Below are 17,279 nucleotides of genomic sequence, written 5' to 3'. Positions count from 1 at the left end.
TGTTACCACTTCTGCTACCAGTGTCTGTCCTCACACGATTTGCCTCAATTTTCACTTTTTTTTTAATATCACCTTGACTCTTCAAGAATGAGCAATCCATTTTTAAGTACGCACAACTCTAAGACTGTGCTTAAGTTCATAGTTAATCATAAAATTATGTTTAAATACAAGTGCTTTGAATGCTTTGTCTAATCCGTAACTGTATATGTCATTACACTTCTTAAATATCTTCTATAAGTGTTGAATTTTTTTCTATTTCATGGTTTCCTACAGTGTCTGCTGCTGATAATCAAATGCTTTTTCTGTATTTCTGGCTTTTCCTACCTACATCTGCAAATGGAACTTCCTGTCTGACAGACAGTCCATGCAGAGTAGAAAACAACATTTTATTTCCTGTGTGTATTTTACAAGCTACTTACTGTGCATAGATTTTGCCCTGTTAATTTGAATCCTACATTCCCTATAATCAGTTTCGTTTGGATGATGTCAGGAACTTGTATGTTGTGGCTTTTATAAAGCATTCGGATAAAGACGGTAAGCAACTCTAGAGAAAAAACTTGCATGTTATCTGTAATACAAGAGTTCGAGCCGAAGATTTTCAGAGTTCAAAGTTCAGTGTGCTTACATGGCTCTGTGAATCACTGCTCTATGAATTTTTGAAAACCGTTCAAGAATGGAATGCTTGCTGGGGAATTGAAAATGTTTTTTGAAAAACTTCTTTTTGCAGTGAGCTGTAGAAATAGAGTACTACAGAAGAAAGGAAGGTCCTCTGCCAAAAATACAATAAAGTTACCTTCGGGTGACAAGGAATAAGTTCTTATTGCATAGCTCAAGGCACTAATGATGCCTCATTTAATGACCTTGTATTCTTCTCATTTCACTCAGTTACCCTGTAACAATTCAGCAAAGAATTTTATAGCTTTGGGAAGGGTGATAACCTATGAAGTTTTTCTGATTTTAGTGATTTATATTCCACTTGCAACCAAACTGAAAGCCGGGTTGTTTGTGGGAGTTTTGATGGTGGTAGTTAAAACAGATTTGTGTATCCATATGGTCCTTCTGGGAAGGATTTTCAGATATGCTGGTTGACTGGATCCAAAGGATGATGTTAGTAAAGTAGCGACTATTGATTTGCCATCATTTGGTGGCATTTGTGAGCCATATGAACTCAACAGATTTCTACTTTTTTAATTTGAATCCCTGGGTAAAATATGACTGTTCCAATATTCAGGATGTTAAAGTGTAGTTCAGCAGTTTAGCTCACAGGCAGTAAAAATAATTGCTTTTCACTTGTACTTTATGCATTTTTTTGGGGTGTGCAAGTCTGCCAGAATGCAAGATTTTTCCTAAGATTTTCATTCTGATAGTTTTATCACTGTATCTTTATATTCAGTTGTATAACATGCTGTAGAAACATATTATATTACTTCCCAGGGCTATGCTGTAAAATATTCTGTGTTGAACTGTAGAAGTCACAAAAGAATTTTGGCTATTAACCTGAAGGAAATTTGAGTTTGTCCATTATAGTAATTGTGGAGCTATAGTGACTTTAAAATGTGAACAAATTAATGAATTTAAACAATCTGTTCAACTGGCCTCACTAGACCTTGTTCATTAAAGTAGATATTTCATATTTGTGGCTTGCTGTTAGTTGGGAATTTTTTGAAATGATCAAGCATCATCTTTCATCCTTAAAGACAGTTAAGAATTTATCCTGAATCCCTCTTGTCAGGGTCAGTAGCATGTTTCATAGTATGTGGCACACAAACACTGTAAAGAGGTCAAGCTAATGCTAGTATAGCTTCTGTCATAGAAGAAATCTGACTGATTATTTTCAGAATGCCTACTTTTGAAATGTAGGAGTCTATAGAAAAGGCTCTGATCTTTTTGTGTATTAGAAAAATAGAAGTCCCCATCTGCTCAGTGAATAGCTCATGTTTGGGACTTGCTATCCATAAAGGTCCCTAAAATTAATGCCTTTGTAATAAGTGACAGAATATGCCTGAATGTTAGATTACCTTTTCTGCTGGACATTGATGACGCTTTCTGAGTGTATCTTCACAACTATTGCATGAAATTTTTATTGTGACATCAAATTAGTAATCCTGTCAACTTTACATCCTGTATCTAGCTTTTCCAGCCATTGTTTTATGGCTTTGACCTCGTGGTTTGTTCTTCATTGCTAATTTTCCCTGGTACTAGTAAAATGTTTTTAAAGAATTCATGTGTTGATTCATATGTTGTGGTCAAATATGTTTATTTGCATTCAAATCTTCATCATACTTGTTTTTCTGTAGCACATTGCAGCAGAGATGTTGATCAGGTTTATACATATTCTGCCACTCCTGTTTTCAGAAGACAGTCTTGCTAGATATTTCTGTGTTTAATGTTTTATCTTGCACGTGGGAGTCTTCTTTCTTGTTTGTGAATCTAGCATTGTGAATGATGCATAAATTGACATAAATACTTTGATTTCTTTTACTCTACCAAATGTTTTTATTGCAATTTGACACTTGTTTGCTTTGTGAAGCCTTCTAATGATGTAGATATATTCCTGGAAGTTTGGGATGTATTAGCTGTACAATGAGAAGCTCATGGATTTTTTAAATTGTAAAGTAATCGTATTTATATTTTCATTGTAGTGCTTTAACTCAGAATATTCTTTCAGCACTGTCTGCCTATGATTATAATGTTTTACATTTTATACCTCTTTTAACATTAACAGTTCACAGGTGGTGTTGTCGTAGTCCCATGCCCCTCCAAAAAAAAAAACCCAACAGAAACAAAAAGGACAAAACATGAAACCATTTAGTTTTGCTACAATCTAGCAGTCAACGGCTTGGACAGGTACACCCTTTGCTGGGTTAAAAACTGGTTGGATGACCAGGCCCAGAGAGTGGTGGTGAATGATGCTGCATCCAGTTGGCGTCCAGTGACCAATGGTGTCCCCCAGGGATCAGTACTGGGCCCAGTTCTATTCCAACATCTTTATTGATGACCTGGATCAGGGGATTGAGCCTACCCTTAGTAAATTTGCAGATGACACCAAACTGGGAGGGAGTGTTGATCTGCTAGAGGGTGGAAAGAGGCTGCAGAGGGACCTGGACAGGCTGGGTCAATGGGCAGAGGCCAACGGTTTGAAGTTTAACAAAACCAAGTGCAGGGTCCTACACTTCAGCCACAAAAAGTCCATGCAGCGCTACAGACTGGGGCAAGAGTGGCTGGAGAGCAGCCCAGCAGAGAGGGACCTGGGAATACTGGTTGGCAATCGACTGAACATGAGCCAGCAGTGTGCCCAAGTGGCCTGGAAGGCCAATGGCATCCTGGCCTGTATCAGGAATTGTGTGGCCAGCAGGAGTAGGAATGTAATTCTCCCCTTGTACTTAGCACTGGTGAGGCCTCACCTCGAGTACTGTGTACAGTTCTGGGCCCCTCACTTCAAGAAGGATATTGAGGTGCTGGAGCGGGTCCAGAGGAGAGCAACAAGGCTGGTGAAGGGACTAGAGAAAAAGTCTTATAATGAGAGGCTAAGGGAGCTGGGCTGTTTAGCCTGGAGAAGAGGAGACTCAGGGGGGATCTTATCACTCTCTACAGCTACCTCAAGGAAGGTTGTAGTGAGGTTGGGGTTGGGCTCTTCTCCCAGGCAACTGGTGACAAGATGAGAGGGCATAGCCTGAAGCTGTGTCAGGGGAGGTTTAGGCTGGATATTAGAAAGCATTTTCTCATGGAGAGGGTGATCATGCAATGGAATGAACTGCCCAGGAGTGTGGTGGAGTCACCATCCCTGGAGGTGTTTAAGGAAAGGCTCGATGCCTTGGTCTGGCCGATGCAGTAGTGTTAGGTCATAGGCTGGACTTGGTGATCTCAGAGATCTTTTCCAGGCTCAATATTTCTGTGATTCTGCAATTCTGTAATCTTAGGTAAGGTATCTAGACATCTTGCTTATTTACCACATCTTGCCTATATGCCTCAGTGGCTTAGGAAAAACCTCCTGAAAACTACCATAAAAGTTAAATACTCCCTCTGATTCACTTGTTGTAATGCAATAATGTTATGTTGTTATGTAAAAATGTTTCAGCCATTGCTAGCTCATAGGACACAAGTTCTCGGTTTCTGTATTGTCTACGTGAGCTTCCTGGCATCAAAGAATACTAAGCCCTAACTGCAAGCATACTTTTTCTGAGCATAATGTGTTAGCTGTGGGAAGGGATCCTCAGAAGGAACCTCTTCCAGCAACTGTATGGCTAAGAAGGAAAAAGAAATACAGAGTAGGAAACAGTAGAGGAACAGACTATCAATGATAACTTGGTATGCCTTGTGACATGTGAGGTAAGGAGTCAAACTTGCACTTAAGAATGGAGGAAATCAGAGGGCTGTGTTACACAGAACTCAAGCCTATGTCTTGCAATCATCTCTCGTGTGGTCACAGAACAACGCTCTGTGCCAGGCAGTGATGCTGTGCTCAAGAAGTTGAAGCTGCTCTCAGACACTGTCCCCTGGGTTTTAGAAGCAGCGATCCAGAAATTGTAAAGTTGGCATTGGCAGGTCATCCTAAAACTAACTGCATCCTTGCTTCTATTCTGCTCCACAATAGCACAGGAGTGCCTCAAACCCTGCTTGTGAACTGTACTGAGAACTTTTTCGTTGCACTGGCTGCAGTTTTTGGTGTGCATCTTAGAAAATTTTATTTTGGATTTGCTAGCAAGTTTGGTCACACATGGAAGAGTTTGCAAGTTATAAGAAGTCTTCAGGAAGGCTAAGTTAGGTAGTATTAGCTGCAAACAGTACAGCTTACAAGGAAAACATAGTCTACGGTGTCTGATCTTTGACTCGATAACTTTCTATTTTCTTCTGAACTTTAGCAAATTACAAGTGAAGACTGTGTCTCTGTTTCTTCCATTTACAATATGGGATTAGTTGTTACCTGTTCTGTAAAACTAATGAGACCCTGACTTTCTATGCAAATTTATGCATATCAAGCAATCTGAATTTAGTATTCTGCTGGCAAGAATAACGATCTGTACTTATCTGTACATATTATTGTTGTTATATTAGTAATGTAGCTGGAATTGTTCATGTTAGTTCTGGAAGGCAATTAAGAATGAAATCCTGTCTGTTGACTTCAGTATATCCAAAATATATTTCCTGTATAAAAGGTGAACTTTGTTGAAGTCTTTCAGCACTTTCATTGTGCTAACCAAGAGGAAAAAAACCCAAGTGGTCCTCTTTAACCAGAATACAACTCTTCATGTAACTCAAAAACAGGGATCAGACTAATGAAGGGACCCTAAAGCTCAAGAAAGCAGATTCACATTTTCTTATTGTGAGAAAATACAGCATTGCCATCTGTCTTCAAAAGAGCAGCAGGGTTTGTTGAAACTTTATTTTTGATTTAGTGTTGTACATCATTCCTCCTGTATCTACCCTGGTTCTAATGCTGATTAATCTTATTGCCTTAGGCAAACCACCTAACCTTCCTGTATCTTTCCTTCCTCCACCTCAGCTGGGGGAAAAAAAATGAAAGTCCTTATTAGCCTATCACCACAAGTTTATATACATATATATGTGTGTTATATGGCACTCAGTATGTTACGATTCCATACGCCTTGTTATGCTTGATATGTGTGCATTGTCCTAATTGCACTGTTGCAGGTTGTTAATTTTGAATACTACCTAGCAGCTGCTTTGAGTAAATGTGATGAGTATGTTTCTGTTCACAGAAGCTAATGTGTTCCTTCCATGTGTTTTATTTTACCATCACTTGCATGATGCTGTTGCCTGGCAAGTGAGTTCACCAAACTGTCTTTAAAACCATGGCTATAACAGGGGATGATCATTAATTACCCATACCTTGTTATTTCTGAGGTGTTTTCCCACAATTTGATTTAAAAGAATAAATCGCTTCAGTAAGGATATTTTAATGATCTTACTGTAACTTGTCTTCTCAGCTATTTATTAGGAATACTAGTGCTATATTGTGTTAATTCAATATTTGTCACTTCACATTTTCTGGGTATTTCTTCCTTACTTAATTGCCTAGCCTCTCTTAAACTGGTTCACTGCTGCCTGGGGATGGTGGGAGGATCGTGTAATCAGTTGTTCGGTAACTTGTAATGAGCAAATTTAAGAAAGCTAGCAGAACAGTGCTACAACTTTGTAAATGGTTTTTTTTTGCCTTTTTTCCCTTTTTAACAAATAGTGTAGTGATCTTAAGAGATGTGCTGGTCTGACCCCATTTCTAGTCTCATTAAATTTGCTAGTGTCTGTTAGTGGTTGGTTTCTGAGCTCATATTAACCCTGAGGGATTTGGAGTGATGGAGTGAAATGCATTGAGGAGTTTAACATTAAGCTGAAAAGTGACTATTAGCAGTGTCAATTCATTTTTCTTGCACCTTACAGAGTATGTGATGGTGTGTGTATGTGTGTATATATATACACATGTTATTTTATTGAGGGCAATATGTCTAAAGGACTGCAGATATATAATCTTTTACTAGTTTTTAATGAAAAAACTTTCTTATGTTGCATGTATAGACTATGCTTCAGGTATGTTAATTTTGTATGTTGGGTTTTGTGAATACTATAGTGTTGAAGTTATTCCAGGAGTACAACGGAAATATAAAAAACATCTACATCAAGACCATAATATTCTGTCCAACTGAAGTTAATGGAAATATTTTTCCACTATAGTAAATGGCAGCAGGAGGACTGAGCTCAGAATAAAGATAAGACAGGAGAGAAGCAGACAAAAGCTGAGAAAATTATCAAAGGATAAAGGGGAGAACCAGGAAACAGTATCAAAGCAGATTGAGGTAAGATGGTAAGATAGTGAAAGCAACCTTTTGTGAAGTGCTGCAGAGCAAAAATGTCTTGTCCACCATCACCTGTGCACACAAACGTCTGATTTTGGAATTTATGTACTTTGCATTTTGAAATGAGCATTGTAGATCCAATTTGAAACACATGATGTACGGAGCAAGTTACTTTTCTACTGATACTTTTCTACTTTTCTACTCTCTTATTTGTCAGGATCCCAAAGTAAGGGAGCCATAGTTGTCTGCAGGCTGTCTTACAGAACAGGCTTGAATTCTGGGCCAGTGGCTTCAGAATTCAAGATCAGAGATTTCTATGTTTTGTGCCATTGATGTAAAATGACACTTCTCCCTTAATTTTGTGAACTTTTTTTTAATGCCACTTTCAAAACTAAATCACTTAAATCCAATTACTAAGGCTAAAATTTTCAGTGTAACATGCTGGCCTCTCTTCAGGGCTTAAAGGATGGGACCTTAGCAGAGACCTAGCAGTGACCTAGTGACTATTACAAGCATTCAGCCTTCAGCAGTCAAGAGTCCTTTACTCAAGGGTGTTTAACTTTGATTCCCAATCTTGAGAATATAATTGAAGTCCTCAGGCTTCCAGACTTCAAGCAACAATATTTGTATGCTACTGTTGTTTAACATTTTCTTAGAGACCAGTGTACCTAGTGGGAAGTTGGGATGGAGAAATACAACATAGTGATGTGTCTTCATAATTTTTTTTCACATTCTTTTGTCAGAAACTTCTCTCACTGATAGTTAAGGCAAAGATAATTTTCTCATCTCATTTAAAAGCAAACTTTTCTAAAGCCTGTTGGAACTTCTGTAAAGCCTGTTGCCACTTCTGTGGCAGAGTTCTGATGTGGAGGGGTAAGGGCTGTGTTTAATGTTGTGAAAGTGAATCAGTGTATTTGGTCTGACTGAGATTGGAGTTAATTTTCCCCACAGCAGCCCTCATAGTGCTATTTGTATTTGTAGTTAGAAGGGTGTTGGTAACACTCCAGTGTTTTAGCTACTGCTGAGCACTGCTCTCACAGCTTCAAGGCTGTCTCTCCAGTGTTCTTCTTTCCAATGTTCCTCACTCACCAGCAGGCTGGGGGTGGGCAAGATCTTGAGAGGGGACATAGCCAGGACAGCTGACCCAAACTGACCAAAGGATTAATCCATACCATATGACAGCTGCTTAGCAATAAAGCTAAGAGAAAGGAGGAGGGCCAGTCGTATTCATTAATACAACACTTGTCTTGCCACATGTACTGAAGCCCTACTTCCTGGGAAGTGGCTGGACATTGCTTGCTGATGGAAAGTAGAAAAAAAATCTTTTGCATTCCTCTGCTTCCATGACATGGTCTTTGCTTTTGGTTTATTAAATTGATGTTATCTTGACCTATGAGGTTTTTTCCATCTTATTTTCTCCCCTCCCTGTCCTGCTGAGGAAGGGAGTGATGGAGTGGCTTGGTGGACACCCGGCATCCAGCCAAGGTCAGGAAGTGATTAGATCAGAAAACCCTGGTTTTGTTGGGTAGGGAGTCTAACCCCATACTGCTCTTGGCTAAAGTACCAGGAAGATCCTGGAAAGCATTTTCTTCCGCTCTGAAGGCCTGGAATCGCACTGGAAGTTCACTGTGGTTCAACTGCTGGATGAGAGGTTGACGTCAGTAATTTTTAAAAAGTATCTTTTTCTTGGTATAGTGTGAAGACAGTCCAGCTGTGTAAATGGTTACACAGCTGCCCTGCTGTAAAAGAGGGGGATATTTCAAAGGGTATATTGGACTCAGCATTGATCTATTGTACTTCCAGTTACTGTAAATGCAAGGCCCTCAGTAAATGTTCAAATTTATCATTTTTTACTATTTAAATTGGTGATATCAATTTACATTCCTCTTCAACTGATCCCACAACCAAAAAAAATTAATTTGGTTTAATTTAAATGTCTGTTGTGACATGAGAAGCAGGGACCTTTCTTGTCATTTGCACCAGCTCCTGAGTTTGGGTTGCACGAACCAACCCTCCAAAACCCACCCACTAGACACCTACTGTACAGAGGACCTTTAAGCCAGCAGAACACTAGCCTTGTAAGACTGTTAAGTGAGTGTAGCATCCAAGAGTACATGTGCCATGTAGTAGAAAACCATGTGTGGAGGAAGTTTGCAGGCACCCAACATTACTAGTGCTTTGTGTGTGCTATAAGGACCATGGTAACAGGGGTGAAAGCTAAAGCACACTCCCAGTTCCTTTGTCTGTAGTAGGATCAGAGCTATACTGCAGTTGAATCTACTCTCAGCCTTTGCTAGTGCTGGCTAGGATGAATCAGGCCCCATGTCTTCATGAGGTGAGAAACTGGAGTAATAAAGCTTTATTACTCTCTTTATAATGGTAGACAAGAGTTCAAGCCATTTCTCCTGTTATCTTTGCGAACTTTCCAGCATCTAAAAATGGTGTTGCTCTCTGCTTATGCATTATATTTCAGTGTATGTGCTTGTGAGAGAAACAGGAAAGGTCATTGGACAGTTCTGGTGTTCTTTTTCAATTAAGATTTAAGACAGCATTTGGCTATCTGCTTTTTGATTTGATCCAACATAGGGATACGTATGATATAGATTCAGTACACTATTTATAGTGCAATAGCACAGAAAGTTTGATTTCAATTCTTCTTCTAGCAAATCTGTGCAGGATCTTGTGTCTCCAGAAAAAGGGATCAAACTGTATTTGGAAGAAACAGAAAGGGCTCCATATGTTTCTAAAACTTATTTCCAGTCTTTATCTATCCTCTCTACTTCTGTCTTTTGTAGACATTTTTTGAGTGATCTATTCTCTTTTGAGGGTTGTAATTCAGTTTTTTACACATAAATCTCTCTCTCCTGCTGTCTCCACAGTGTGTCTCAAGGAATGCTTTTGCACCACTGCTCTTTCCATTTTGTATACATGATGCTTTGGACAATGACAGTTGAGCTGAGATTTTCTCAGAATTGCTTACAAGGACTTGTTACAAAGAAACCAAGGCCATACAGGGGAGTCGTCGCTCCAGTTGTATTAGCTTTGTATATACTTGCTGTCACATGGCATTTCATCTGAACCTCCCTCAATGTATGTTTGTACATGGACACATGCCCATATTGTTGTAAAAGTATGCTTATGTGGAGGCTCTTATAAAGAGCAGGTGAAGCTACCGTTAATGCTTTTTGTGTGCCTCTACACTGATTACCCATTTCGCCCTCTGAAGAAATGCCTTTGGCAAACATGACCACCTAGGCGTTAAATAAATCAGGAAAGATAAAACTGATAAGCCGGAACATGCATAATATTTCGCAAAAGTACCACAGAAATCATGCATGCTTTCTGCAGGTATATTAACCGTAGCTTTTTTGGAACTTATGTGTAGCCTCCAATCACTCTTGCACTTGAACTATAGCAGTGCTGCTTCCCAAATTAGGTCCTTAAGTAGAAGTGAGCTTAGTTATGTCCTATATCTCAAAGAGCTTGAACAGTGAAAACAGCCTATTATCATCAGAGGTCTGTATACATCCCTGCAGCTAGTTAGGACAAGTTTTTCTACTTCAAGCAAATAAATGTGGTACAGAGTAGCTAATTTACTACAGTTACACAAGAGATGACATGTTAGGATTTCAGGCACTCTTTTATGCCAGAAATAGTCAAACTTTTGCTAATAGGCAGCAAAGTGCTGCTGATATTTGTTAAAGCTATTCTCCAAACTTTTTTTTCTGGATGTTGTGGTTTAGGGCTGGGCTGGCCACTAAACCCTGGCCAGATGCTCTCTGTTAAACCCTCTCCCCTCCCAAGAAGGGAAGAGAAAAGAGAATAAGCGAGAGAGACTTTACAGGTTGGAAAATAAAACTAACAGATTTAATAAAACAATAATACTAATTACTACTTATAACGTAAATAGGAAAATAATGAAATATATACAGATATGTACAAATATATCTACAAAACCAATATAAAATCCTCCCCCCAATGACGATGATGTCACCAGAGACTCTGGGAGCACTGGAAAAGTCCCAGACCGGATTCAGCAGCAGTGGGAGCTGATGCAGAACACACAGATCAGGATCAGAGACAGATGAACCAGCAGGGTCTGCTCAGACCTCGACCATTGCAGGATTGAGATGGAAGGAAGGGTCCAAGGTAGAAGAAGGGTTGAGACCCTCATGATCCCTCGGCTTTATACCGAGTATGACGTGTGTGGGATGCAATACCTCGTTGGTCAGTTTTGGGTCTGCTTCCCCCTGCAGGCGCAGACACAGCACCCATGGTGAGACAGTGGCCTTGAGATTATCACTTGTAGCTGCATGTGCTGGAAAAACATGCTGCTAGTTTTCAGCAAGTTCAGCCACTTAAAAGAGACTGAGATGAAAAGTAAAATCACTAAATAGAAAATTAGTTCTCTTTAGATCAAACCAGGACACTGGATGCCTGTGAAGCTGTGCTGCCCAAAATGCTGTCACTATTAGACACCCATGCAAGGGCTAGGCAAGTACAATGAGTTGCATGCTGGTGAAGAGGCAAAGGGTATCCTAACTAATAGCAGTGTGACCCAGAGATTATTTAGTATAGCCTAGAGAATTCCTTTGAGAACTTCTTCTGCAGTGTTCTCAAGAAATATGAAGATAGAAAGTTGAATGAAACTTGAATGCAAGTGTAAGATGATTATTTCATAATAGCTTAGGTCTGTGAATAAGATGAAGGGAAATAAGGTGTTGTAGAACTGTTTATTGAGTCTTTGCATTTGTTTTTCTCAAAGCTGAAGTCGTGCAACAAATTAACATGAATTCTAAGTACAGCTGGCTGAGCAATGGTTCTTCTGTTTGAATATTTTGATTTCAAATGTATTTATTTTACTGTTGTGTAAAGATAATGTTTCTTGTCTATTCCACTCAATTATTTGAAACGAGCAGAGGAAGATCTACCCCTCTCTCAGCTTCTCTTCCCTAAAAATATCTCTTTTTTATATCTCTATTTTTCTGGAAAAAATATGTGTGTATATATATATATATATAAGTGAATTGTTCCAGCAGAGTCTATTACATGAAACTAATGTTAAAACAGCCAAGAGCTAGCAGAAGGCATATGAAGTTAAAATGTGTTAAAGGAACCACTTGGTGGTCTGAGTCAGTAAATATTTGGTCTGTTACTAACCCACAGGTGCTGGGTTTCTGGCTAGTGCGAGTTGCGTATATGTTCACACTTCATTGTGACTGCAAGTTAAGCCTGGTATATAAATACTGATCTGATTAAAAAAAGAGGGGAAAAAAAGGTATTAAAAAAAATTGCCCAGAATATGGCCAGCCAATGCTATGTCTGATGTGTTAAACAGCATTTTGGTATTTGGTCTGCAGTCTCATGGATCTAGTAATTCATTTTTTTTTTTTAGTGTGAACTATCATGGCACTTGATTTAAACTGTGTGTTTCTACAAGTGACCATATGAATGTATACACACAATATGGACACAAGTAAGATAATTACTTAATTAGCATCTGCCCTGTCATAGTTTCACTCTCGTTATCACTAGCCATCTTTCCAGGCATCTGTGAAGTACAGGAAAGCCCAGTTCTAGTACGGTTATGCTTGACAGAAAATCCAGCTATGTATTTAAATAGATCGAGGGTGCAGTGAGGTGAAGGTGACACTTCCTGAATTCGGGAAGTGGATACTGTCCCATTCCTCACCAGTCTCAGTAGTACCAGTGACACTTATATCAGTATTACTCCTCAAAGTCTCACTATCACACTTTGACCTGAACAGTGCAGTCTGGAGTATCTCAAGTTTTCAAAACTTCTGAGCTCAGATGTCTGGATGGTGGAAGATGGTGGGGAGGGAAGAGAAAAACAAAAACTTACACACAAAATGTTGGTTGTCAGTATAGATCTGGCAAAATACAGACAGAAGATATTTAATGTTGTTTGTGGGATGCAGTGTTGATTTCTACACACCCCTCCACCACTACTGCCTAGAGAACTGAGTGTAATTTAACGGTGGAAAATTGTGGTGAGCTGTTATTGTTTTGCTTGTGCCCTCTTCATTTTGTTGCTAATGCCTGGTTTTTGACCAGCCTTAAATAGGTTCATTGCAATGTCTTTTCTGCAGTCCACTGGAATTGGGTTGTCTTCAGCTTTTGTGCATAGCTCCAGTGAGAAGCAGAACAGCAGGGACACTTTCTTGTCTGGTTCGAGAGTGTGTGTGTGTGGTGGGGGGTTATACCTGTTTTATTGGTGACAGAGAACAGAGGTACCTGTCAGTACCTTTTGAAGAGCTTATCTAAATCATTAATTTCTGGAATGTATTGAAGAGAAGTGCTGTATCTTTCCCAAAACAGGAATTACATCATTGGTTCTCGCTCTTAATTTCAGGAGACAGGTTCAGTTGCTTTGCTTTTTATGGATAATCTCCAGTCTAATAGTGAATTTAGTGAAATGAAACTTTTGTGAGAGAGGGACACTAGAGAGGGAAACTCCATTTCCCTTCAAGTTAGAGATGGCCCAAAATGCACAGTTTTGATCCTGTTTCAAATTTTTCAGGTGCAGGATCTAGGTATTAGGTCATTGTTTGAGTCCTTTGAAAAACTTTATTTTACGGAATCCGAGTTACACAGTATTTTGGTTGCAGTCAGTCTGCCAAATTAGTGCTGAGATTCCTGCCTGAATTTTTGTATCAGTGGCAGCTACAGAGAAGTACATTTTGCTTGAGAACTGACAGACTGAGAAACTTTTGAGCATGTGCTTTGAAAATTCCATGAAGTGATGGAAAACCTTTAATAACACTAAATTGATTTATTCTTGCACTCTGGAAAACTGTAGAACATAGAAATCACATAGAAAACTGGTTCTACTAATATTTGCTTCTCTAACAGAGTGAAGTCGGTTATCTTGTTTTCTGGTTATAAGATGACAGTAGGAGAGGATTGTTAATCAGACACTTGACAAATGCAGAGAGCACTTTTTTCCTTCCTCCAAAGACCTTACTCTCATAGTAGAAAATGTCAAAAGAAAAGACCATGTTCAATGAATAAGCCACTTATCTTTTGTGTATCAGACATGTATTCCCCATTTGTGAGGAAGTTCTGTTATCCTACAGTAAATTACATGAAGCAAATCTCTTTAGCTAAAGCTAGTGATGATAACAGACTTACTATCATGGAATATTTCATTGCCTCCATTTCTGATACATTTTCATATGCAATTTGCTTGCTTTACTGTGAGCATTATAGCAGGACAAAAACCTAGTTCCACTTATTCTTTAATTGTTTTTTAATGCAAAATACTGTACTCACCAAAAAAAGACCCATTTATTTATTTTGGTGCTAGAGGCTAATTCATTGAATCTGGGATGTATTATTGCAAAACAATGCTGTTCACTACACTTTTTTTGCTCCTGTTTGCTGTTTCTCAGGTTTCTTTCATGGCCAGTAAGAGATTATTAATGCTAAATAAATAATTAAGAAGGGAAAATTGACTTTTTTTCTGCAATGATACCAGAAGGATGCTTTTTTTTTCTGGAAAACATCATTGTTCTGTTTTTAATGCACCACAGAATGTGGAGCCTGCATACCCTTATGAATCATGGATAACTCATTTGTGCCAGAGATTTACGGATAGTGACCCAAACCCTGCTCCCGCTAAATGAAGAGGAATAAATAGATATGCTATTTCATCCTACTCACTAAGAAGGGGAAAAAGAAGATATCTTTTTTCTGTCTTCTCTTCTTGTCATCATTTGTAATATTCTCTCAGTCCCTGTATAAGCCACCTGATTCTATCCTCCATGGTACGTAATTCTTTTCACCCGTTCCCTTCTGAAGATGGAGATTGACACCTGTGCAATGGGGCTCTTGTCAGCAAGATTTGCTCTCTCCCTTGCTCCTCTTTTACATCTGAGATTACCAGAGTTGCTGTGAAGAGCAGTAAGGTGAAAAGTCCTGGCTAATGAATTATTTCCAAGGAATGAGCAATCTGCCGCACTCCTAACCCACTTATCTTTCACCAGGAAATCAGGCTGTGGTTATTTCCTCACCTCATTCAGCATTTTGAAGAACCCTCCTGAACTCTTGTCTTTTTCAGGTCTTGGAATCCAATTGCTTTGGATTTTATGTTTTAATGAGACTGTTCTAGCTCAGGCATTCTTCACACTTCAGCTGTTGTCCCTCATTCAAAAGCATCTTTATGGCAGCAAAAATAGCTGCTCGTTTCCTTTCTTCTTTTGCTATTTGGCCTTCAGAACTCCTCTCAGGATTGCTTTGAAAAACTTGGATTTTTGCCTTTCTCCACCACATGTGTAACAGCAGCATCTGGAAGCTGCAATCAAGATCAGGACACTGTACGTAATGTTCAGTGCAAAAGTAAGAAACTGTCTGTTCACGGGCTAAGCAGAGGAGAGGGACAGAGTCTACAGGAGAGAAGGACGTCAGGAGGTATCAAAACTTGTCAGAATGCTAGTAGGAAAGCAAGAGTGAAGCCCAACTTTTGGAATTTCTGCTCAAGGAGTCCATCCACTAAATCACTCCGCTGAGCTGAGTAAATTTATTGTGGCTGGAGTGCCACACAAACTTTAAGTAATTCAGAAAATACAAGTCCAGCTGTGTACAGCAAATGGAGTGCAAATATCTCCTGCTTCTGCTCAGCTCAGAGGTCTCTCTCTGGCCACTGAACAGTGGCTACATTAACAGAGAGAATAAAATAGCAGTATCAGCAGAGGGAGGAAAAGGGAAGAGAAATCAGAATTTTTAATTACATTCAAAAGGCAGGGGTGAAACAGGGCCTCTTCCAGTTAGATCAGAGCCTCAGATACCTGTTACCTGGGAGGGATGTAGTGTGTAGAGAAGAGAAATGTCATACACATATGTGTGCACATACACACACGCATACACAGAGTAATTGGTGTTACTGAACCCTAATTTGGAGTATAAGAAAGGGTCCAGGACAGATTAATACAACAGGTCTGTGTTTATTAAATAGACTTTTAAGAGATGACTTGACTTTCTAGGACTGTGGTCTAGTATATACCACCAGTTATACTTTTTCCTATGAGTCTTCTGTTCAGTGGAGGTTATACATGTGGTAATTTGCTGGTAAATACAGAAAACTAGCTATTAGACAAAGAGTAAAATGGGAAAGGGTAATGGCAAGGGTTATTTTTGAAAGCAGACAATTACAAGCAGACTTCAAGTATTGAAGAAAATAGATAAGTAATTAAATATCAAGGTTATGTATTTAGGGGCTGAGAATGTGAAAGTCTGCAACAATTTGTAGCTCATTCAAAGGAGAAAAAATTAGGAGAAGGACCTATGTATACTAACTGATAACAAGATGGCTGTGGCTGGATTTGCCAGTAAGATGTAGTGATGGTACAGCAAGCTCAGTCATAGACTGTATGAAGTGGGATGGCTCTGGTGGAGATAAGGGTGTACTGATGTTGCTGTACAAGTTACTGTGAGACTTTATTTGCATGATATAAGCATGATACCAAGTCTTTCAGTAAAAAAAAGATGAACTTTGCAGCAACTGCAAATCTACCAGGCTGTTTAGGGCAGGGGGGGTGGAAAACGACATAGTTTCATAAAAGGAGCCTAAAGAATTCTGCTTGTTAAAACAGAAGCTAAGAACGTGTCTTTGATTTCTAGGAATGCATTGGAAGATACATTCTTGTTTAAAATGGAAATGAACAGGCTCTTAAGAAATCTAGATTAGAAAGAAGAAATTTCTAACCATCGGAGAAGTGCAATTCTAGAATAGCCACTTAATAGAACACTTCTGACCCCACAAGAAGTTATTAGTTTTATTACTGAATTTTAAGCCATTTATGAACCAAATATCTGATCTGGTTGCTTCTGGTATCAGAAGAGTGGATTTGATGACATAAGATTTCATTTTAAGACCTCTGACTTCTACATAGGTATATAAACATGTGCATAAATATTTTTCTTTGATTAGAAACTGCTTTCTTATTTGAATGAGACTACTTAAGGTATTTTTACCAACTCATTCCAGTATTTGTGATAATGTGTTGGTAGTTTTCATCTTTTTAACTTGTCTGTTGAAGGGTTAATGTTCTAACCTTAGCAAAGCCAACTCCAGGCTATCCTTTTCTTACCCCTTTTTTGACAGCTTTAGCTAGAGCCGCTGTTTAATAGAAGTGACTGAGGGTCCCCAAATTTCTGCAGTTTCCTGAATGACACTGATCTTAATAACTCCCTGTTGCTTCCTTCATTAAGTAACCCAGGCTTTACGTAATCAGTGGGTTTAGGACCTTAAATGATAAATGTTATTAAACTACAAATTATGGCAGATTTGAAGGAAGGAAAAAAAGAAAGCTCAGTGAGGCACTGACACTATTTTTGTGGACTCTTATATTAGTCTCCAAATTAGTCCTCACTTGTGATCGTGTCTGAGCATTTCCATGATCTGTGGCTCCAAATTATTTCCATTCTTTCATTTCTATTTCGCCCTCC

The sequence above is a fragment of the Mesitornis unicolor genome, unplaced genomic scaffold (assembly GCF_000695765.1).
Source record: "Mesitornis unicolor isolate BGI_N332 unplaced genomic scaffold, ASM69576v1 scaffold874, whole genome shotgun sequence".
Taxonomy (NCBI): Eukaryota; Metazoa; Chordata; class Aves; order Mesitornithiformes; family Mesitornithidae; genus Mesitornis; species Mesitornis unicolor.
Note: the sequence above shows the minus strand (reverse complement) of the source record.